At 44.7% G+C, this 25,035-nt stretch overlaps 1 long non-coding RNA gene across 1 annotated transcript in view; it reads right to left on the bottom strand.

The window, feature by feature from the left end:
* Positions 1–5,467, bottom strand: part of LOC117881088 — a 39,171-nt gene extending 33,704 nt beyond the window's left edge. The window contains exon 1 of the long non-coding RNA XR_004646682.1: positions 4,984–5,467. This is a non-coding gene — a long non-coding RNA (uncharacterized LOC117881088). The remainder of the gene's footprint in view (positions 1–4,983) is intronic.
* Between the last annotated feature and the right edge of the window lie 19,568 nt (positions 5,468–25,035).

Genomic DNA, 25,035 nt, shown 5'->3' with positions numbered 1-25,035 from the left:
CTGCTCTGTGCTCCCTAGGTCAGGCTCTACTGCAGCACTGCATTAGCTCCCTTGCTGTGCTAAGGTATTTTTTCCTCCTTCACCCCATGCCTGCCTTGCAACATTACAGAAGCCTCACAGCTTTCCCCTTCCCTCCCTATGCTTTTCTCCACAGCACAGACCTGACCTACAGTGTTATATTTGCCTCCCCACCTTACAGCCTGGAAGGCTCCATACCCAATCTTGGGTCTGTGTTGCAGTATTAGACAAATGTCCCCTTCTGTGCTATGCCCTCGATCAGCAATGCAGAATTACAAGGCTTCCCCCACCTCCCTGTCATGACATGCTGTGTAACTTAGATGGCAGAAGCTCACAGGCAGGGAGAATAACGTGGGGGAAATATGCCTGGGGCTTGAGGGGGATGAGAGGAGAATCAAGGGGGAGTAAGATGTGACAATTGTAATTTAGAGGTACTTCTTAAAAACAACCAGAAAACCATCAGTGACCCAGGAAAATGGTGCCGGAGCTCAGCGCTTGGCTTGGTCTGCACGGATACTGTACTACGCACAGTAGTGAGATAATTTCGTCCAAATGTGCAAATATGCAAAACAGATCACGCGATGGGCTCAAGCAGAAACGCAGTCGGTAAAGTGACGTCCAAAACTCCCCTCTAGACTAAACGAACAGCAGGACTTTACTGCCCAAACTCCTCCAGCAGCTGGCACACAACTCATCTCCAGTCAGGGCAGGGGGGGTGGGAATCCATGCTGCACTGCAACCTTTGTTCACATTTACCCGCCACGACAATGACTGGATTTGAGCAGAACTGGAGGGAGAAAGGGTTAGATTTTTCATCCCAACTGGCAGACAACAGCAGATTTCATTTCAACCGGTTGCCTCTGACACAGGCTACGCACATTGTGTGCCTGTTTACAAACACACAATGTATATACAGTACATATATAAACCACCTGCGTGCCACATGCGAGGAGAGAGATTTAAAAAGAAAAATGTGTCTCTCCCCAGATACTGTAGGCTCCCCCGGCCTCTCATTTTATTCTGCTTTATCTATCAAAAATATATTAACCCAAAAGCCTGTTTCCATCAAAGTCTCGATTCCACGAACATTTAAAGATAAGCCTTATCTTATTACTGGTGCATTAACAACAGAAATCTAAAGGGCTACTGCCAATCATCTGCTTTTCTCTCCCTCCCCCCCCCTTCTTCTCAGAAGCTGCTTTGCAGACAGCTTGGCTGGGACCTCACAGGAATTCAGGCAGCGCCAGACACACACACGCAAAGAAACCCTAAAGGCACAAAATACATGGTGGCGACCTCATGGGGATTCTGGCAGGGCCTGGCACACATCCCCATAATTCCCCCAAAGGCACCGAGAAGCTAAGAGAGCTTACAGGGATTCAGGCAGTGCCAGGCAGGCCCCAAAGAGGCAGAGAGCGCCTGGCTGGAACCCCAGAGGGATACAGGCAGACTGGACACATTCTCCTACAAGCACAGAAAGGGCAGCTGGGACCTCACAGGAATTCACATATACACACATCCTACTTCTATAGGGTGTGGCCTTTTAACAGATGATCTCAAAGCACATTTCAAAAGGGAAGGATGAGGAGACAGCCACAAGGAGAGAAAGTTCATGCAGTTGATCAGGAGCTGAGAGTGAGGAATATAACCCTAGTCTGCTTTCATTGCATCTATTTTCTATTATTACCTTTTCCTCACTGCCCATATTTCTTCTTTTCCCCTGTATCTAAACCCCTTCCATGTCTTCTGTTTAAACAGTAAGAGTATTTTTTTTATTAGAATGGTTGTCTAAAGTTGTTCACCATCCAAGTGTTTGGCAGGGATGTTTGGTTGAGTTTTTAAAAATTAAAATATTCTAGATATTGTAAGGAAAGTCCTTGATGTAATGCAGGTGTCTTAAGAGGCAGAGCTAAGATTGTGATGGGAATCCTTTAATCTGAATTCTCTGCTTTGTTCACAATTAAATTATCCACCTTAACTTTGCAGCAATGTGGCTTTTGCTGTTTAATTAGAAGTTTTAATTCTGCAAGGAGTGTCACTGGGAACCCAAGCCAAAAATAACACAGACAGTTCCAAAGGCCCTTTGAAAAGGTTTTATATAAAAACCAGAGCAAACAGCTGATCCAAGAGTGATAAATCTAGGGCTTCTGAAAAGAGTCTAGTGCACCCAGAGTGCAAGGAGTCAAGGCTATGGATGAACAAAAGGCATGATGCAGCCCATATAAAAACAAAACAAACAAACAGTGTCTCCGGGACAGGGCTGGACTCTGCACATAGAAGTTTCTGCTGGACACATTACTGGATACCTCTGCTAATGTATTGTGAAATGGTCACCAGCAGGGAATGCAAGGCCCAGAAGCTGACCTCTTTAGTACTTGCTCTAATCTCAGTGTCTCCTGAGTTAGGTTGTTTGCCACCTATCTGGATAGCTCCAGGATTGCAGAAGCTTTGAAGTGCCTGTTTAATTTGGGCCAGCACATGTCATCCTGTAACACAGAGGTGGGCAAACTACGGCCCGCGGGACCATCCTGCCCGGCCCGTGAGCTCCTGGCCAGGGAGGCTAGCCCCTGGCCCCTCTCCTGCCATTTCCTCTCCCCCGCTGCCATGCTGCCGCGCGGGCAGCGCTCTGGACGGCAGGGTTGTGCGCTCCTGCTGAGCAGTATGGCAGCGTGTCTGGCTCCGGCTGGACGGCGCGGCTGCCAGACATGCTGCTCTGAGTGGCATGGTAAGGGGGCCGGGAGGTTGGATAAGGGGCAGGGGGTCATGGGGGGCAATCAGGAGATGGGGGGGTTGGATAAGTGTGGGAGTCCCGGGGTGTGTGGATAAGGTCAGGGGATGGGGAGCAGGGGGGTTTGGATAGGCGTGGGGTCAGAGCAGTCGGGACTGGGAGCAGGGGGTTTGGATGGGGGTGGGGTCCTGGGAGCGGGGAGTCCTGGAAGGGTGCAGTTAGGGGACAAGAAGTGTGTGTGTGTGGGGGGGTTGGATGGGTCTGGGGTTCTGAGGGGGGCAGTCAGGGGGCAGGAAGTGGGAGGGGTCGGATGGGGGCAGGGACCAGGCTGTTTGGGGAGGCACAGCCTTCCCTGCCCAGCCCTCCATACAGTTTTGCAGCCCCAATGTGGCCCTCGGGCCAAAAAGTTTGCCCACCTCTGCTGTAACAAGACTGTGTTGTGACTGGGCATTGTGGCATTATGATGCAGCAAACACTACATGGAGATGAAACAAGGCAATCTTCACAATGGCGGTCATCATGTGGCCAACCAGACTTACCAACATTATATATCTGCTTTATTTTCAAGGAGGTAGGAAAAAGGTCACATAGGGCTTCACGCTTGTCTCTTTCCTGCCCAGCATACCACTGCAAACGTCAGGGATGGTTCAGGAGTTTTGGATCAAGCCCAAACTAAAATGAAACCTTCCAACCTCCAACATCTTTTGGAGACACTGCTACACCTCACTCAGCATCTCTGATTGCTTGTTCTTCCCTGATTTCCTGAGATGCTCTGGTCTTCAAGCCATAATCTTAATGTAAGAGGGCAAGTCACAGAGATGCTAGAACTAGAACAGATATAATACACTAGGCCATCTTGTCTTTCCGCACCTCTGGCCAGTGGAAACTTGTTCCCCATTGTGCATATTTAAATACTTAGGGCAGTCTGATCATAACCTCCCAAATAACCAGCGGTTCCACCTTCTCGCTCTTCCACAGTCTGAGAGCATGATGGTTGGAACCCATTCCTGAGTCAGTGGAAGGCAGAGCAACCACAGCCTATGTCCGATTGAATTTTTACAGATGATGAAAAGGGCATCTATCCACACATGCCTTAAAAAAAATCCAACATTAATCCCCGAAACAGGACTAAACTGCAGCCACACAAATCAGCATAACCCACTACCAGCAAACAAGACAATCCGAAGTTCAAACCCTGTCCCCCCTTCCACAATTCCACATTTGCAAATGCCTGTGAAAAGAGATGAACTGTGCAGCGTACCCTGAAGGACCTCAGACTCTGACTGGTTTGGGGAATGAATTCCAAAGTTGAGGGGCCTCCAGAGGATGCCCTGGAAGCAACCTCTTCTCATGTGTGCCACTGGGGGCTTCAGCTTAAGCATCTCTGAGCTCAGCTGTGGCAGCACTGCAAGGAGAAAGAGGGGTGGGGTGAGGGGGGAGTGTCTTTGACGTAGGCAGATGCAAAGCATGTAGGGCTTTATAGCGCAAACCATCTGTAAAATGGGGGTAAACACTCACTGCTCTCAGGCACTGCTGCCAAGGGTAAAGTCTGCAAAATGCTTCAAGCAAGAGGTGCTAGAGAAGGAAAAAATAGTTACCCTGGATGATCACACTTTGTTAACATCAGACCACCTCAGTTTAAGGTAAATTTGTTTACAGTTAACAAGACCCAGCCACCAGCCGGAAGCAGAATTCAAAATAGGCCGAGTTTTATGGCTGGGGGGAGAATGTAGAAATAAACTGTAGCACTTGAAAAAATATACTGTAGGGATGTGAAATTAACCAGTAAAACACTATAGATGTTTGTGTGTGTTGGGTGTTTATTTTTCAATCAAGTGCATATGTCCAGATAACGACAGGATGTTTGAACTGTGCACATCAGGTCTTTACTCGCTGCTTATATTAATATCATTCACTATCTGACCCTAGTGGAAGATAAATAGATTGAAGGGAGATGGGGAGGTATCTGAGTTCGACATCGCTTCCTCCTCATTCTGTTATTGATGCCTTAAGAAACAAAATCCACTGGCCTCATCATGAGGGGAGAGAGACAGACAGATTCAAACAAACAACAGAAGGTGCAGAACTGAGTGATTCAGAAGCAGCCCCAAGATGCTTGGACATGGACACTGTTGAGACTGTGGAAGAATTAAAGCAATTTCTTGTAGTCTGAAAATGACAAGCACACAAAGTAACTGAAGCTGCTCAGGCCGAAAGGGAGGAGATGATCCACTTACCTGTCAGGCATCATGCAGCATGCGTGCCAGAGAATCTTAAGGGTATTGCCGGGCTGCCAAATCCTTCCTAATGTTCACATCGCTGGACTTCTTCGCCACTCAGACATCTTGGAAAACTCTGAAGCCACAGTGCCAGGTGGTAGCCATGGGCCAAGCACATAAAGCAGGGAGAGGGGGTTACAAGCAGAAAGGTGGATGCAAGCAGTAACAAACATTCTAAGGTCAATCAAGCAAAAAGCACCTGTAATGTCTCCTCCTCCTGCCCCTCCTTTAGATTCTTGGCCAGGACTCTAGAACAGGGGTGGACAAACTATGGCCCAAGGGCTGCATCCAGCCTTTCAGACGTTTTAATCCTGCCCTCAAGCTCCCGCTGGGGAACAGGGTCAGGAGCTTGCCCCACTCTGTGTGCACTGTGACTCCCAGAAGCAGCGGCATGTGGGGCAGCCAGGGGGTTCCACATGCTGCCCCCACCCTACGCGCCACCCCGCAGCTTCCATTGGCTGAGAACCACGACCAATGGGAGCTGCAGATGCGGCGCCTGCGGACAGGGCAGCATGCTGAGCCACCTGGCCGCACCTCCACGTAGGAGGCGGAGAAGGGACATGCTACTGCTTCTGGGAGCTACTTGAGGTAAGTGCCGCTCCTCACCTGCACCAATGATCCCCTCCTGTGCCGCAAACCCCTGCCCCAGCCCGGAGCACTCTTCCGCCCTCTGCTCTGGGCTGGGACCAAGGGGTTCACTCTCCTGCACCCCAACCCCTCATCCTTAGCCCCATCCCGGAGCCCCCTCCTGCACCCTGAACTCATTTTTGGCCCCACCCCAGAGCCCTCACCCCCAGCCAGAGCCCTCATCCCCTCCTACAGCCCAACCACTAATTTTGTGAGCATTCATGGTCCGCCATACAATTTCCATATCCAGATGTGGCCCTTGGGCCAAAAAGTTTGCCCATCCCTGCTCTAGAACCACTAAAGGAAACACAAGTCCCCAAAGAATCCTTTTTAGGTGCCAAGTTCTCTCCCAGCCTGCACAGCGCCCACTGCAGGTGAGGACAGGATTTAGGAGTTGCCAAGTCTTCTGCTTTGGGTTATATTTTGCCATACACCCATTCATAAAGCCACAGATCCTCCTGCTGAAGAGATGCAGACTACTGCTCAATTTGAAAGTCTCTCGTTGCGGATTATTCAGAGATCTGGGACACAACATAACACCAGGACAAAGGTGCCATGAACACTGAAGCTGGGGCTTAGGCTACAATCCATTAGCATTTCTTGTAGATTCTTCCTCCTCTTCCTCCTTTCTGTTTCTCATGCAATTGTAATTAAAGGACAATAGAAACATCCCCATGCAAAGGGAGCGGATGTTTGTGGAAGGATTGGGCACCATTTATCATCATCCTCACTCAGCCTGCTCCCCTTTCTGTTCACTCCACACAAGGATACCAGATCTCTTTAGGAATGCTAGCAGCTAGATGCCCTATGGATTTGAGCTGGGATTCCCAAAAGTGCTCAGCATTGCCCTACATTCTGTTCGATCAAAGTCAAAGTAAAACTCCCATTCACTTCAGTGGAAGCAAAACTATGGCTATGCTGAGCACTTGTGAAAACCCATCCTAAAGATCTAAGTTACCTCCAAAAAGGTAGGACATTCCTGCCCTGCTTCTATTAAGTTGATTGGGGGCTAGTGGGGAATTCCACTGGTGTCAACTGTCTTCAAGCATGTCGCTTGTGCCACACACTATAGGTCAAGCGATTTAGTCGGCATGATCTGTTGTGGGAGTGAGCTCCATAATCACGGGGGCTACACTAAGACTTTTCAGCCCCCAAGCTGTCAAGTTCAAACTTAGGCTCCAACAGTTGAAGTGCCTCTGTTGCATGTAGCTGACCAGGACAGGAGTGGATAGAGAACAGCCATTGAAACAACTCGGTCCTGATCCATTCACGACTTAGGAGGACCAGAAATAGGCCTGACATTTGACTGGTACCTAATGTAGGGTGCAAAAGAAAAAGTTACAGTGTATTTGTGCTGCTCAGATCTACTCACAAGCCTTTGTGACATAACAAACCACTGTCCTGATTGCAATTGGGAGATCCCCGTGACTAGAAACTCCACTGAAGGAACCAAGAAGCAGGAGGAGGCTGGTTAGGAAGGAGACACACAAAGTACCTTGGTAAATCAGCTGTGATTGAGGAGGAAACGAGATTATGCACAAGTCCCAAGGATATCCCCAAAACCTAGGGTTGCTTTAAAACAGCCCACATATGACCCAGACAGTTGCGTTAATGGATGGCAATCAAAGAGAAGCAATGACCCAGACTCTCAAAGAAAGTGGCAAAAGACTATTAAATACTATCACTGGGTCAGTGTACAAAGCGTGGCCTCGAGGTATCCGAGACACGGCAACTCACTGGCTGCCCCACCTGCTAAACTATTGATTATACACCCGGTATGTGGAACAAAGGGATAGCGTAGCAGTGAGCAGAACACAGGTGTAACTGCAGCTGAATTCTTGTTAGGTCCCCAGCCAGCCACCTCCCTCCCGCTAACAGAGACACAGACAAGATTGATATTTGAATTTTAAACTCATAAGCCCCTTCATTTTATTCTACCGAGAGATGCGCCTTGGTCCATCAGAACTAACACAGCTATAATTTGGATAGTCTGAATATTTGCCAGCAAACTCCTCCTGGATCTAGACTCTTCGGGGCTGAAGGACATTTGAAAGGCCACTTGCCCTGGATTTGCAATAATGAACACACAGACACACAAACATGGCAGTTGTCCAATTGCTGGAATATTACTTATATACAAGGATAAACTCAAAGCCTTTCAATTCTAAAATTTAGTCATGGATGTGGATTATTCAGCAATTCAAATAATTAACAGCTCCCCACTAGAAACATATATAGTTCCTTTCTGTTTGGCAGCTACAGGGTTAAAGAATCAGATAACGTAATGAACAGTTACCTGTCTTTCTGACAGAACAGGTCTGTTCATTTTAATGACAATCTTAACTGCAAGAGGGAGCATGGGGGGAGGGGAGAGGATTAATTCCTTTTCTTTTGTTTAAGACTTTGAAAGGAATTAATCCATGGACATGGCTGAAGGGGTGGGGGCAGCATAGGTTACTGCCCCCATGTCCTCCATGTTTGTAACTAGAGCAGCAATTCCCAGGGATTCTACAATGTAGACACTCATGGTTCCCTAATTTCTGATCATCAGCCAGGGCTGGGGAAAGAGCTATGCATGCTCATCCCCATCAGTACTCAAAGGTTAGCCCTGACCCAGGCTTAATGCATTGCTCTCAAACGAGTTTCCCACCGCTAGGCCCCTGAAAAGCAACCTTGTGTCTCCACTCCTCACCAGTACAACAGGTGCAGGGTACGAGCCAGGAGTCCTCGATTCAAGCTTTTTGTTTCAGTCTCATCATTTCCCATCGCGAGCCGGGTGGGGGGAGATAAAGGCCGTCAGTCTGTCTGCAGAACAGGCTGGCTCTGTTTGCCCTGCGCCCCGGCGAATAGAGGCTGCTGAGCTTTAATGGAGCACTCAGGTTTCCGTCGATGCCAGCTGCAGATAGAACGGCCCAGTGGCAAACAAATTCAGGTCCCCGGGGGCTGCTCAGATTCTCCCCTCATTTGTTAGTTTATGTGTAAAGTACAGTCAAGCTAATTCCTGCTTGCGTGGCTGGAAAGATACATTTTCCTGCTCTTTTGGGTCACTAAAAAAAAAAAAAAAAAAAATGAACAAGTGCAGCAGGGCTAATGGAGTAAGAGCATTTCCCAGGGCTCAAGCAGCAGCAAACACCTTCCGCTGGGGATTCTCTGAGGAAAACTCCATGCAAAGGTGAAGTTGTGCAGCTCTCTATAATAACCAAGAACCATTTGTTACACAAAGGGGCAGGAGCTGTCTTAATAGCTACATGTTCAGATGGGCTTAAATCCAATAGCTTCTTGTGGCATCAGCTGTTGGATTTATTATATGCTTAATAACGTGCCAGTAAAAAAGGAAGGCATGAGTGGTACTGGTGAGGGCATTATTTGCTTATAAAATATTAATGAAGCCATTTAAATCGGGGCTGTAGGCATCACGTCAGGGAAAAGGGTCAGACTCACCTTCACTTCAAATCCCAGCTCAGAATTCATGTGAAAATGATGCCCAGCAACACAGCTTTGCATGGAGATACCACATCTAGTTGAAATCGCAGGAGGAAATTTAAGTATGTAGACTGCAAAGGGTAGCTGAATTGAACTGCAAATGTATCTGTCTAGCTACATACTTATGTGGCCATTGTCACCACTGTAGCTGAGTGCTCCAAAATCATATAAATCCCTAGGAGGCAACCGCCCAAATCAACAAACCTTCATGCAGTTTAGCTGTAAAATGTGGATCCAGATCCAAGTTGTAAACCCCTCACCCCCATTTTAAAAAAATCTTCAGGGTTGTTTTGATTTAGGCTTGATAATAGAGACAGCAGAGATGAAATTCTGGTCCAGAATGGGGTTCAGATTCCAGTCTCCCCAGAATTTGGGGATGTTGGGTTTAGGGTTGTACTTAGTATGAGGGACAGCCCACTGGAATGGCAAGGGGTGCTACTACTTGGATTTGATTTTTATGAGTTCAGGATGACAAGGCACTCCAAAACCCCTATATATGACAGAGAATTTACAGGCTGGAGCCACGAGGTATTTACATTAGAGCATTCCCAAGATGAACATTTAAGTATCAGTCCACTTTTCAATTGTGGTTTATTTTCTATATCACACTTCATTTTCTATTTGTTGCAAATAAATGAACACTGCAATCTCCAGTTCTCCAGGGTTCCTCAAAAGCAGCAGGCTTTAAATTGGGTGTTGTTTTCACAACCTTATGCCGAGTATGAAGACTTGTGTTGATATCTGTGCCAGGCTCTCTCTATGATTTTGGACTTGCCTCATTCACTGAGGATGGTGACAATCCCAATAACATAAGGTACCTGACAGCTCTTGCTTCAAATTACTCCTGTTACTACAAAGCAAAGCAAGGAAAAGAAGGGTCTGGAGAGTACATCAAGATTCCAGTCATTACCTTTCTCCGCCTCAACTTTTCCAAAGGCCAACGGATTCCCTAGTCACTCAGAGAGAGGCTGCATTCTTGGATAAGTGATGGAAGTATACTTGGGTCACTAAGTAAATTGTGACCAACCAGAGAATAATGAAGTTGAACAGCCTCAGGGGAAGGACTGTACCAAAAACTATCACTGAACTATACTTTAAAAAAGGGGAAATTTAAGAACAAAAATAAGGAAGTTAATCAAAAAGACCGTAAAGCTAAAAAGGAGAAAATTAAAATCCTTTGACTCAGTATGGAGACTACTTAAGCAAGCCATAGAGAGTCCCAGAATGCACGGCGTACCCCTATATGAACAATGAAAGTAAGACAGCAAGGGGGGGGGGGAGAAACCAGTAGCAAGTTTCAAGGGATTATTTGAGTCAAATAAGTAGCCTTCAGAAATGGAAATACAATCCTATGAAAGGCAAGAGAAAGGAGCATAAATTATGTCAGGCAAAATGTAAGATGGAAATTAGGAGGGCTAAAGGTGAATTTGAGAAATAAGTAGCTAAAAACATAAAAACAAATAGCAAAAAATTATTTAAATTGGTCAGCAACAGGAAGCTGGGTGGATCAGCAAGACCACCAGGGAATAAAGGCAGCAATTAACAAGTATAAGGAAATTATGAAGAAGTTAAATGATTTTGTTGCAGCAGTCTTCACCACCGAGGATGTTGGCGAGATACCTACCCAAGCCCTACTGTTTCAGGTAATAAGATAATATACTGTCAACAACTGAGGTGTCAAACCAAATTAAAGAATCAGAAGAGCAACAAGTCACCAAGACTCGATGGTCTATATCCAAGAGACAAAAGGAATGAGCTGCTAACAAAAATATGCACTCTCATTAAAATCAGTTACCATACTGGCAGATAGGAGGGTAGCAAACGTTGTGCCTATCTTTAAAAACAGGGCTATGGGTGATCCTAGGAATTACAGGCCAGTGAACCAGGTAAACTGGTTGAAGCAATAATCAAAACCAGAATAATAGAAAACCTAGATAAACACGATATGAGGTGTGCCAAACCAGCAAAGTTTCTGCAAAGGAAAATTCTCTCTCTCTAGTCTACTGGAATTTTTCCAGCATAGCTGCAAAATAATGGATAACTGAGGACCAGCTGACAATTTGGGCTTTCAAGTAGCTTTTGACAAGTCCCTCACAAGAGGCTAACAAAATAAGTAGTCACAGGGTGAGAGGTATAGTCATGTCATGGATTAAAAACTGGCTAAGAGTCAGAAAACAAAGGGTAGGAATAAATGGTCTGGTTTCAACGTGATGAAAGGTTAACACTGAGTGCTCCAAGAGTCCATACTAGCATTGGTATTGCTTACTTAATTGATTGGAGTTTGGCAGAAACTTCCCCATTGAGAAGGTTTATTCCATAATTTTCCACTATGGGTTTTTTGGTACCTTTCATGGAAGCATCTGACACTGGCCCCTGACAGAGACCAGATACTGATCTAGATGGACCACTGATCTGATCCTCTCTGGCAGTTCTTATCTTCCTGTGAATCTGCATTGAAGCCGTGGGAGGGAAGGCAAATGAAGAAAGAGAGCCCGAGGAACATGTAAAAGCACATCTATCCTCAAGGGATGTTCACACCCAACATGCATGTCATGTGCTATGCACTGTGTAATAGATGGCTGACATCAGCAGATCAAAGAGAACAAGAACTCCCCATGCAACTCTCTTCTAAATTGCTAGGCAGGACTGAACGCTGGAATTGCAGCAAGTATAGCAACTGACTCCAAAGATAGGAAGGGAGTCTTGTCCTGCCTGGCAGTAAAATGCAACAGCATTAATCAGACAAAGGGACGGCTGATCCAGAGCGAAATCAACACTTCCCCCCATCTGCCATTCAGTTCTGAAACCTGGTCTTTCCAAGCTGAAGATTTCTATAGGTTTCATTTCAAATGGAGAGAGAGACCCAAGCACCTTGGAAGTGACAAGGGCCAACCAGGAAGATGCATGTTATTTAGCAGAACGTTTCTGATGACCTGGCACAGCAAGCAAAAGATAGCTGCAGGCAGAAGGGTGCGAGCTAATCCCTGCTGTGTGGCTGCCCTGTAGAAACAGTTGATCCTTCTGCAATTCTGAACTGCCAGTCACAGCTTCAACATCTTAATACACAACATGTAGTAATTAAAATTTCCAATTAAGAAGAAAACTAACCAGCAAAACGAATGTTGTAAATTAGCAAGCTTTATGTACAAATTGAAGAAGGTTTTTGTTGCTCTTTAAAAGAGCACGTTATGTTAGCATTTGAAGTAAACGATTCTGGACAAAGCTATTGTGACATCCCTTGTATCCATTTTAGTAATGTGATACAAGTAATGGTCTCCCAACAAGTCTCCTTTGTTAGGGAGCATGGACTCCAATAAAGACCTCATCTCATCATCTGCCTATGAAATCAAACAAGAACCGAGCATAAATGGACAGATTCTTTATGCATTGTCCCAGCAAAAGGGGATGCCACTTCAGACTTGCTTCTACTTTCATCCCAGGAAAGAAAGAAAAAAGCTTTGAAGGAATCTGTAGGAACAACCCTTAAATTTGGTAAGAGTGAACACGAACCTGGGCTTGAGTGTGACAGGTAAATGAAGGGACCCCTGCACAAAGGAGGAAGGATGGGACTTGAGGTCAGAAGACTCACTCCCAAATTCCCACCTGACCCATGGAGTAACTTTGGGAAACTCTCTCAGCTAACACGGGTCTTTGCCTCCATTTCCCCATCTCTACGATGAGAATAGACTCACCTGTAGAACATGGGTTTTGTGAAGTTAAACTCATATAAGTTTTGTAAAATACTTTGAGTTTCTTGGATGGAAAGTGCTATAGAAGGGCAAAATATTATCAGCATCTATATACTACAGTGGAAGAATCTTTAAAAACACTGAGAGTGCATGCCTGCTGGGAGGTCTTTCAAGTCTAATCACATAACAGATGGTGTTTAAAGGCATTTTTCACATTAAAGACGACTATTCTGCTGCTCAAATGTTTGTGTCTAATATGTGTTTGTTATTAAAATAGCATTACTTTATTAGATATATATGAGCTTGTGCATGTGCATGTGTGTAGGCAGGGTAATTTTCTTCAACTTTCAAAATTTCTGATGCTCATAAAAGCGAAGGATTCATAGCCCTGGCTAGAACCAGGCAGAGCAAAGTCAGATGCTCTCTAAGATTCTTCTACACAGCTCAGCCAATGTATTTCAATCCTACACTGCAGCTATCTCTGTTATTTCAATCTTGGGCCACAGCAGGTCTACAAATGCATCTCAGGCTAGACCTGCACCATCCTCATTTATCAGCTCTGCTATTGCACCTCATCTCTGACCTGCAAGCTCACTTATCCAGTCATTATTCTAGTCCTACACTTCTGCCTCAGGTTTCAGAGTGGTAGCCGTGTTAGTCTATATCAGCAAAAACAACGAGGAGTCCTTGTGGCACCTTAGAGACTAACAAATGTATTTGGGCATAAGCTTTCGTGGGCTAAAAGCCACTTCATCAGATGCATGGCGTGGAAAATACAGTAGGAAGAGATATATATATAGTACATGAAAAGATGGGGGTTGCCTTGCCAATTCTAACGAGACAATTCAATTAAAGTGGGATATTATCAACAGGAGGAAAAATCACATTTGTAGTGGTAATCAGGGTAGCCCATTTCAAACAGTTGACAAGAAGGTGAGAGTAACAGTAGGGTTAGCGTTTTTGTTGTGTGGTATTCACCAGCAACTACACACCACAATGCCCCTCTGCCGTGTACATAGGCCAAACCAGACAGTCTCTACGCAAAAGAATAAATGGACACAAATCTGACATCAGGAATTATAACATTCAAAAACCAGTAGGAGAACACTTCAACCTCCCTGGACACTCAATAACAGAGTTAAAAGTGGCAATTCTTCAACAAAAAAACTTCAAAAACCAGACTCCAACAAGAAACTGCAGAACTGGAATTAGTTTGCAAACTGGACACCATCAAATTAGGCCTGAATAAAGACTCGGAGTGGATGGTTCATTACAAAAACTAAAAATTAATTTCCCCATGCTAATTTCCCCCTACTGTTACTCTCACCACCTTCTTATCAACTGTTTGAAATGGGCCACCCTGATTACCACTACAAAAGTGATTTTTCCTCCTGTTGATAATAGCCCACTTTAATTGAATTGTCTCGTTAGAATTGGTAAGGCAACCCCCATCTTTTCATGTACTATGTATATATATCTTCCTACTGTATTTTCCACTCCATGCATCTGATGAAGTGGTTTTTAGCGCACAAAGGCTTATGCCCAAATACATGTGTTAGTCTCTAAGGTGCCACAAGGACTCCTCGCTGTTTTTTCTTCTGCCTCAGACTGCTAGTCATGCTGTGCTTTGGCAATTGGTGTGGTAGTTCTGCGGGATGGCACTAGACTGAGTCCAAATAATTTACTTGTTAAGATCGGCTGTAATAGAGATCAGATCTCTGGAGTTTAAAAGGCTACTGCAACAACTGAGGTATGTAGCACCCTGCGGTTCCCTCCTCCCACAAAGGTTGTTTTCCCTTGACAGAGTTTCTGGACTGCAACATTTTAGGGAAGGCAGAAATCATCTTAATAGCAGCTCAAAACCACTTAAATGCCTTTGAAGAGCGAGAACATTTTTAACAGAATAATTCTCTTTTGCATAATAACAAACACATGAAACACACTGGAGCTCTTCCAAATAAACATCCCTTCAAATCCATCCTGAATACTTAATTCTTTTGCTCCACCTCCCAAAGCCAACCTCTGCCTTTCCTGCCCTCTAACACGACATAGACTCTGCTGTCTACTTTCTCCCTTGCACATTTATCAACGGCTTAAACTAATCTTAATTCACAAAAAAATTATATTTAAAAAGGAGCCTCTATGCTTGTATGATAAAATGTGTCTCACATTTGGAGATGGATGGCAGGAGAGAGATTGCTTGATCATTACCTGTTAGGTTCACTCCCTCTGGAGCACCTGGCATTGGCCACTGTTGGAAGACAGGATACTGGGCTAGATGGACCTTTGGTCTAACCCAGTACGGCCATTCTTATGTTCTTATGATCCATCACTCTAACTTCCATCCTTCCCATACATCCAGCCCTTGTGTTTCTCACCCTTCACTTTCCTTTGGCTAATTTAGGCCTCATTTCTATGAACTGCCGAGTACCTTCAGCTCCCACTGATTTCTGTGAGACTGGTAGTCTTAATTTGTTATGAGGTATCATACACACCTCCAGTACTATATAAATTATGAACAACAAACAGCATAGTTAATGATGAGTCACTGCTTTAACTTTGATACATTGTCCTTACACGAAGTTGCGGCAGGGTACAATAATCAATGTAATTAACAGACACGCCCCCCCCCGCCCATCGCCTACATTGAGATACAAAGCAAAGGGTGGTGGGAAAAGCTTTCCATTCAGATCTCCCCTTCAGTCCAGTATTCACAAGCCTCTCACGAGGACACCACAAAACTGCATAAGTAGCTTCTTCAGAGAGCATCCAGGTAGGGGACGTAAGCAGTGCAGGTCCCATTGCACTGAATTATTATTGTCTAGGGAGTTTAATTATTTTCCTATTCTTTTTAAATAAATTCTTCATTCTTTTCTAATCATGTTAGAGAGATAAAGAAGAAACTGAATAGAGAAATGACGAGATGGCAACGTGGGCTCCATTTGCCTCGGAGATGGATAGGAGCATTATACAGAATAATCCCCAGGACGTGGCTTCTGATCTAATTAGACAAACATTAGCTCTACAATATACAGTACCCACAGATGTACACAAGCTCAGGGAATGGACATGTCACCTGATCGGAACTTCTTCATCATCCCAGCGGGGATGTTGGAGAAGATTTTGACAGCACAGTACAGCTGCGACATGGAAACATAAGGACAAATTGCAGCTCAATGATCCATTCCTGTTTGTTAATGATAGGCAATAAGGGCTGGAATGTAAAATTTGGACAGAGGGTCTCCCTGAGACCAAAAACAGTTGTATCCTAGAACCACATTAATTGGGATACCACCCCCAATCATTGTGGTACTGATCATCCCAGCATTTGGGCTCTGGAAATGTTTAGTTCAAAAGTGCCAGAGCAGTACGTAATATTGGTGAGCTAAAGATTAAGTTTCACAAAAACTGACAGCATATACCTATTTCCCCCCACCCCCACAAAAAACCAAAACCACACACATTCAGGACAGGCAATATTTTTAGATGCAATACTGCTCGAAAATTTACAGGCAGACTGCCATACAGATCAACACTTTTTCAGGGGTCTCACACACCTAACTCAGCCTCAAGAGGAAGTGACCTACTAGGTCCAGCAAGCATCTGGTTCAAAGCAGGTTACACACCAGTGGACCATTACTATGCCATCTTTTATAAGAGATTTTTATTCTTTGTGTGATAGAGAACATACACATCTTAAACAGGGTCCTGATGTAAGCTGCTTGCCTTTTTGCAGGGGCATTATACTTAAACCTGAAGATTAAAATCTATTTCCTTTCCAAAAGACAATGGCTTCACAAATAATTGAAGCAGAGCTGAGGTTTCGTATACTCGCACTTTTGCTTTGGATACATGTGATATCTTCATATCAGGTCAAGGAAATAAAACCTCAAACTCAAGGCTCAGATGAGCAAATGAAGAAAGAATGGTTACTTACTTTAGAGTAACTGATTCCTTGAGATAGGTCGTCCACATAGAATCATAGGACTGGAAGGGACCTCGAGAGGTCATCTAGTCCAATCCACTGCACTCATGGCAGGACTAAGTATTATCTAGACCATTCCTGACCGGTGTTTGTCTAATCTGCCCTTAAAAATCTCCAATGATGGAGATTCCACACCCTCCCTAGACAATTTATTCCAGTGCTTAACCACCCTGACAGTTAGGAAGTTTTTCCTAATGTCCAACCTAAACCTCCCTGGCTGCAATTTAAGCCCATTGCTTCTTGTCCTATCCTCAGAAGTTAAGAACAACAAATTTTCTCCCTCCTTCTTGTAACAATCTTTTATGTACTTGAAAACTGTTATGTCCCCTCTCAGTCTTCTCTTTTCCAGACTAAACAAACCCAGTTTTTTTTTCAATCTTCCCTCATAGGTCATGTTTTCTAGACCTTTAATCATTTTTGTTTCTCTTCTCTGGACTTCCACCAATTTGTCCACATCTTTCCTGAAATGTGGCGCCCAGAACTGGACACAATTCTCCAACTGAGGCCTAATCAGCATGGAGTAGAGCAAAAGAATTACTTCTCGTGTCTTACTTAGAACACTCCTGCTAATACATCCCAGAATGACGTTCGCTTTTTTTGTGACAGTGTTACACTCCTGACTCATACTGACGTGTATTCCACTTCTGGCGTGTATTCACCCCATGAGTGCAAAATGGGATTGTTTTGGCCAGCAGTTTCTGTTGGGGCAGTGCCTGTGCCCTGGATGACCCGTCTCCCCTATGAAAGGGAATAAAGGGCAGAGCAGGCCCGACTACCCCTCAGTTCCTCAGAAGCCAGGTGTTATGGGACTCAGTAGTAGTGAGGAAGGAGGATGGATCATAGAGTACACATGGATAACATATCTCGAAGTTACTGTACAGTAAGTCACTGCTCTTTCTTCTCTGAGTGTTTGTCCATATGTATTCCACTTCTGGTGACTCACAAGCAGTGATCTCATAGTCAGGAGGTACGTGTTCAGAGTCTATTTAAACAATGATCGCAGAAAGCGTAGAATCAAATAAAGTAAAAATCTTAAATGAACCAAACTGTACTACAGAATCTCTATGGATAGTAATTCCATGCTTGATAATGAGAATATAGCAGTAGGGATATAATACAGACTACCTGACCAGGATGGTGATAGTGACTGTGAAATGCTCAGGCAGATTAGAGAGGCTATTTGTAGCGGGGTGGACACCCGCTCCTGCCTGGGAAGGGTTAAAGCCTGCCCTGCCGAGGGCTGGGGCTGTGGGAAAAACTACCTAGGCTGATTGGGGAAGTAGCCGCAGCTGGGCCACGCCCCAATCAGAGCCCAGCTGGCCCTATAAAGAGGCTAGGAGCCAGGAGCTCAGCAGTCTCTCTCTTCCTTCAGAGACAGAAGGGCCTGGCTGCAGGGAGCTAAGACAGAGTACCTGGGTGGAGCAGGGCTGGGGAAAGGCAGAGGAGCTGGGGAGCTCCAGCCTGGAAAGCCCCAGGCTGTGGCCTAGCATTTGGGCCAAGGGGTACTGGGGGTTGCAGAGGGCAACCCAAGTGTAGGCCAAGGCAGCAGGTCCAAACTCTCCTTGCCAGTGATGAGTGGCTGATACTGCAGTCTGCCCCAGGCGTGGGGCTAGACGATGACTGGCAGTAGCCTGATACTGAGGTGAGGTGGGATTAGTGGGTGGGGGTTCCCCTGGGAGGGGAGACCCAGCGTGTGTGGGTACTGCCAGGGGGCAGTACTCAGAGCAAGAGGCACCGGGGTCCTGGGAGGGACACGGGAGCCAGTACTGAGAAGGCGGATCACTGGCCTGCAGAGGGCGCTCCGGGCTGATTTGAGCTGATTCCTCGGAGTAACCAGCAGGAGGTGCCGCAGGGGTGAGTCCGACCCCTTACACTATTAAAATAAAAAACTCAATAATAATGGGAGATGTCAACTATCCCCATATTGACTGGGTACATATCACCTCAGGAAGGGATGCAGAGAGAGAGTTTCTTGACACCTTGACTGCTTCTTGGAGCAGCTTGTCCTGGAACCCACAAGAGGAGAGGCGATTCTTGTTTTAGTCCTAAATGGAGCACAAGATCAGGTCCAAGAGGTGAATATAGTTGGAACACTTGGTAATAGTGACCATAATGTAATTAAATTTAACATCCTTGTGGCGTGGAAAACACCACAGCAGCCCAACACTGTAGCATTTGATTTCAGAAAGGGGAACTACACAAAAATGAGGAGGTTAATTACACAAATTACAAAGTACAGCACCAGAAGTAAAATCCCTGCAAGCTGCCTGGAAACTTTTTAAAGACACCATAATAGAGGATCAATTTAAAAGTATACCCCAAATTAAAAAACATAGTAAGAGAACCAAAAAAGTTTGGTTGGCTAAACAACAAAGTAAAAGAAAGAATGAGAGGCAAAAAAGCATCCTTTAAAAAGTGGAAATTAAATCCTAATGAGGAAAATAGAAAGGAGCATAAACTCTGGCAAATGAAGTGTAAAAATATAATTAGGAAGGCCAAAAAAGAATGTGAAGAACAGCTAGCCAAAGACTCAAAAAGTAATAGCAATTTTTTTTTTAAGTACATCAGAAGCAGGAAGCCTGCTAAACAACCAGTGGGGCCAATGGACTATCGAGATGATAAAGAAGCACTCAAGGACAATAAGGCCATTGAAGAGAAACTAAATGAATTCTTTGCATCGGTCTTCAAAGTTGAGGATGTAAGGGAGATTCCCAAACCTGAGCCATTCTTTTTAGAGTAGCAGCCGTGTTAGTCTATATCCGCAAAAACAGGAATATTTGTGGCACCTCAGAGACTAACAAATTCATTTGTAGCCCATGAAAGCTTATGCTCAAATAAATTTGTTAGTCTCTAAGGTGCCACAAGTACTCCTATTCTTTTTAGGTGACAAATCTGAGGAATTGTCCCAAATTGAGGTGTCATTAGAGGAGGTTTTGGAACAAATTGATAAACGAAACCGTAATATGTCACCAGGACCAGATAGTATTCACCCAAGAGTTCTGAAGGACCTCAAATGTGAAATTGCATTACTACTAACTGTAATCTGTAACCTATCATTTAAATCAGCGTCTGTACCAAATGACTGGAGGATAGCTAACGTTACGCCAATATTTAAAAAGGGTTCCAGAGGTGACCCCAGCAATTACAGGCCAGGAAGCCTAATTTCAGTACCGGACAAACTGGTTGAAACTATAGTAAAGAACAAAATTGTCAGACACATAGATGAACATAATTTGTTGGGGAACAGTCAACATGATTTTTGTAAAGGGAAATCATGCCTCACCAATCTACCAGAATTCTTTGAGGGGACCAACAAGCATATGGACAAGGGGGATCCAGTAGATATAGTGTATTTAGATTTTCAGAAAGCCTTTGACAAGGTCCCTCACCAAAGGCTCTTATGCAAAGTATAGAGGACTATAAGGTGGATAGAAAGCTGGCTAGATCGTCAGGCTCAACGGGTAGCAATCAATGGCTCCGTGTCTAGTTGGCAGCCGGTATAAAGCAGAGTACCCCAAGGGTTGGTCCTGGGGCTGGTTTTGTTCAATATCTTCATTAATGATGTGGAGGATGGCATAGACTGCACCCTCAGCAAGTGTGCAGATGACACTAAACTGGGAGGAGTGGTAGATACGCTGGCGGGTAGGGATAGGATACAGATTGACCTAGACAAATTAGAGGATTGGGCCAAAAGAAATCTGACAAGGTTCAAAAAGGACAAGTGCAGAGTTCTGCACTTAGGACGGAAGAATTCCATGCACTGCTACAGACTAGGGACCACATGGCTAGGCAGCATTTCTGCAGAAAAGGACCTAGGGGTTACAGTGGACGAGAAGCTGGATATGAGTCGACAGTGTGCCCTTGTTGCCAAGAAGACTAACGGCATTTTGGACTGTATAAGTAGGGGCATTGCCAGCAGATCGAGGGATGTGATCATTCCTGACATTGGTGAGGCCTCATCTGGAATACTGTGTCCAGTTTTGGGCTCCACTCTACAAGAAGGATGTGGAAAAATTGGAAAGAGTCCAGCGGAGGGCAACAAAAATGATTGGGGGCTGGAGCACATGACTTATTAGGAGAGGCTGAGGGAACTGGGATTGTTTAGTCTGCAGAAGAGAAGAATGAGGGGGGATTTGATAGCTGCTTTCAACTACCTGAAATGGGGTTCCAAAGAGGATGGATCTAGACTGTTCTCAGTGGTACCAGATAACAGAACAAGGAGTAATGGTCTCAAGTTGCAGTGGAGGAGGTTTAGGTTGGATATTAGGAAAAACTTTTTCACTAGGAGGGTGAAGCAGCACTGGAATGGTTTACCTAGGGGCGGTGGTGGAAACTCCTTCCTTAGAGGTTTTTAAGGTCAGGCTTGACAAAGCCCTGGCTGGGATGATTTAGTTGGGGATTGGCCCTGCTTTGAGCAGGGGGTTGGACTAGCTGATGACCTGAGGTCCCTTCCAACCCTGATATTCTATGATTCTATGAAAGTAAGCTGCCATGGGATAAGAGGGAAGGTGTTCTCATGCATTGGTAACTGGTTAAAAGATAGGAAACAAAGGGTAGGAATAAATGGTCAGTTTTCAGAATGGAGAGAGGTAAATAGTGGTGTCCCCCAGGGGTCTGTACTGGGACCAGTCCTATTTAACCTATTCATAAATGATCTGGAAAAAGGGGTAAACAGTAAGGTGGCAAAATTTGCAGATGATACAAAACTACTCAAGATAGTTAAGTTCCAGGCAGGCTGCAAAGAGCTACAAAAGGACCTCTCAAAACTAGGTGACTGGCCAACAAAATGGCAGATGAAATTCAATGTTGATAAATGCAAAGTAATGCATATTGGAAAACAAATCCAACTATACATATAAAATGATGGGGTCTAAATTAGCTGTACCACTCAAGAAAGATCTTGGAGTCACTGTAGATAGTTCTCTGAAAACATCCACTCAATGTGCAGCGACAGTCAAAAAAGCAAATAGAATGTTGGGAATCATTAAGAAAGGGATAGATAATAAGACAGAAAATATCATATTGCCTCTATATAAATCCATGGTATGCCCACATCCTGAATACGGAGTGCAGATGTGGTCGCCCCATCTCAAAAAAGATATATTGGACTTTAAAAAGATTCAGAAAAGGGTAACAAAATTTTATAAGGATATGGAACGGCTGCCGTATGAGGAGAGAATAAGATTGGGACTTTTCAGCTTGGAAAAGAGACGACTAAGGGGGGATATGATAGAGGTCTATAAAATCACGACTGGTGTGGAGAAAGTAAATAAGGAAGTGTTATTTACTCCTTCTCATAACCCAAGAACTAGGGGCCACCAAATGAAATTAATAAGCAGCAGGTTTAATACAAACAAAAGGAAGTATTTTTTCACACAATGCACAGTCAACCTGTGGAACTCTTTGCCAGAGGATGCTGTGAAGACCAAGACTATAACAGGGTTAAAAAAAGAACTAGATAAATTCATGGAGGATAGATCCATCAATGGCTATTACCCGGCATGGGCAGGGATGGTGTCCCTGGCCTCTGTTTGCCAGAAGCTCGGAGTGGGTGACAGGGGATGGATCACTTGATGATTGCATGTTTTATTCATTCCCTCTGGGGCACCTGGCATTGGCCACTGTTGGGAGACAGGATATTGGGCTAGATGGACCTTTAGTCTGACCCAGTATGGCCATTTTATGTTCTTATGACTGCTCTACCAAAGCAGGGATCAAGTTTGGAGGCTTCACTAAACAGTAGTGCTGGGTAAAAGTGGGGCTTGAGCTCCAGATAACTGCACTACATATCTGAGAAACTGGAATTTCTTTTAGAGACATTGCAGAGGCTGTCTGGGCCCCAGTGCAATGGGCTCTAATCTGCAGAGATTGATCTAAGAGAGCCATTCGGGCAGTCTTTGCGTGGATACAGGTTGACCTTTCACCGTCAGAAAACGCTAGAAACAGACTGAGAATTTGTGAAGGATCTTTTCCTGTTTAGATAGCAGGAGAGGGCTCTGATGACCTTAAAAGTGTGATGTTTAACCTCTCCTTTATTACAATGAGGCACAGCAAAGAAAACCATAAGATGGACCACTTAGTTCAAAAATTTTGGCTGAGGTCTTAGTGGCATGTCCTTATGGACTACTGTATAAGGTGGCCCCGCTATGAGGGCTTAGATCTCTCCTACTTGTCAAGCTGAATTTATAGCCACTAAAAAGGCAATCTTCAAAGACGTGTGTGTGTGTGTTACCCTATGATCCCCTCAATGCCTACTGGCAAAGGGTTCACTGTCATGTAACAGCAACTCCTATTAGGCCTGACAAATTCACTACACCTAACTCATTGCTGTTGTGGTATTTATCTATAAAGAATGCTGTGTAAGGTGCCAAAGGAAAACTTGTCATACTGGTCAGCATAATCATTGTGTGATGTATGTCTGGGTAACAATTAAGAAGTTGTGTATGCCGAAGAGATGTTTAACCCAAGCAATCCAGGCAGGGGTGATAAACAAGGTTTTCCTAGATGAAGAAATGTTGATTTACTTGTCTGCCTAGGCCTCTGACAAACTGAGAATTGTGCAAGTCAAAGCAAGCTTCATTTGCATAGTAAATCCACAGAAAGAACAAATTAGCAGAAGGATGAGAAAACAGCATCGGCAGCACCGTGTCTGCACACCAGCAAGGGAGAAGGATTTTGTCTGGGGGAACACATCAAAAGAATAAATTACAAAGGTTACCTGGACTATAATAGGGGGGAAAAGACACTGTGGTTGTCCATCAGCGAGGGACCAAAGAACAGAGGTTTTTGCATCAATGAAAGCTGGATCCTGGCCTCGGGGGGGGGGGGGGGGGCTTGTGACACTGAGAGGAAGCTTTAGGTGAGAAACTGCCTTAGATAAGGATTGCAGCCTAAGTTAAGTTTTAGTCACCAGAACGCACTTTATACTTTTGTTGTGTTTGTAACCATTTGTTTCTATTATCTTTGTTTAGTATCACTCACATATCTGTCCTTTATTAATAAACTTATTCTTGGTTTTACTGTAAGTTCATCCCAGTGCGATATGTAAAGTGTGAATTCGCTGCTGTATACTTTCTCTTTGGAGACAGCAGACTTGGTAATTTCTGTGAACGTCCAGTGACAGGGAGCTATCACTCAGTTTAACATCAACAAATCTCTCTTTTGCTAAAGCAGCAACATCACCCATAGATCTGGATACCCAGAGAAAGTGTCACAACATGGTATAGAGTAAAGGTTGCTAGATGTTCGAAGGGGGACCCAATAACCTTCCTGTAGAAGGTAAATTCTTGATGCTGTGGAATCCAGAACTGTTCCGACAAACTTTGAATAGGAGTGAGATTGGATTTCTCTCTGTTGATTCTGAGACTAAGTGAAGGAAAGAGTCCCAGTTACTTGGATGGAATTGTTCATGTGTTGAGGTGATTGTCCCTGAGTTAGTCAGTCATCAAGGTACAGGTAGATATATAGCCTTTGTCTCCTTAAGTGAACTGCCAAAACCACTAAACACTTGGTGAACACTCTTGGAACTGTGGAGAGACCTAAGGGAAGCATTCCGTATTCATACAGTTACTTTCCCACCAGGACTTTGAGTTATTTTCTTTGGGCTGGGTGAACTGCCATATGGAAATAGGCATCCTGAAAACTGAAAGTCACAAATCAGTCTTGAGTATCAAATATGGGGATTATGAAAGCTAAGGTCACCATCGTGAACTCGAAACAATGGAAGAATTTGTTGAGACGTCAAAGATCCAGGATGGGGGTGTCAACCACCTTTTCTTCTTTGGAATTAGGAAATAATTAGACTAAACCTCCTGCCCCGGAACTCCATGGGCACTTCTTTCATTGCTCCAAATTACAGAAGGGAATCTCTCTCTCTCTCCTTCCTTAGCAATATTTTGTGAGAGGTGTCCCTGAATGGAAACAGGGAATGGGTAGGGAAGGGACAGGAACTAGGTAGAATACTCCTTGTCTATAATCTCCAGGATGCATCAACTCCAAGGTTATCCAAATCCATACCCCCGCCCCCCCAAAATCCGCAAAAGGCAGTTGCCAAAAGGGGGGAAGAGGAGGATAGATCCAGCATTTCTAGATGATTCTCGACGGTGGCATCAGACCTGCTGACACAAAGTCGATGAAAAGTGTGTGGCAGGAAGGTCTCTTTCTCTGGAATCTGTGTCTCTTCCTCAGAAACTCTGATGATCTCTTCTGGCTATAGTAGTGGGAGAA

Source organism: Trachemys scripta, chromosome 7, assembly GCF_013100865.1.
Source record: "Trachemys scripta elegans isolate TJP31775 chromosome 7, CAS_Tse_1.0, whole genome shotgun sequence".
NCBI lineage: Eukaryota > Metazoa > Chordata > Testudines > Emydidae > Trachemys > Trachemys scripta.
This window is presented reverse-complemented; position numbering and strand designations above follow the sequence as displayed.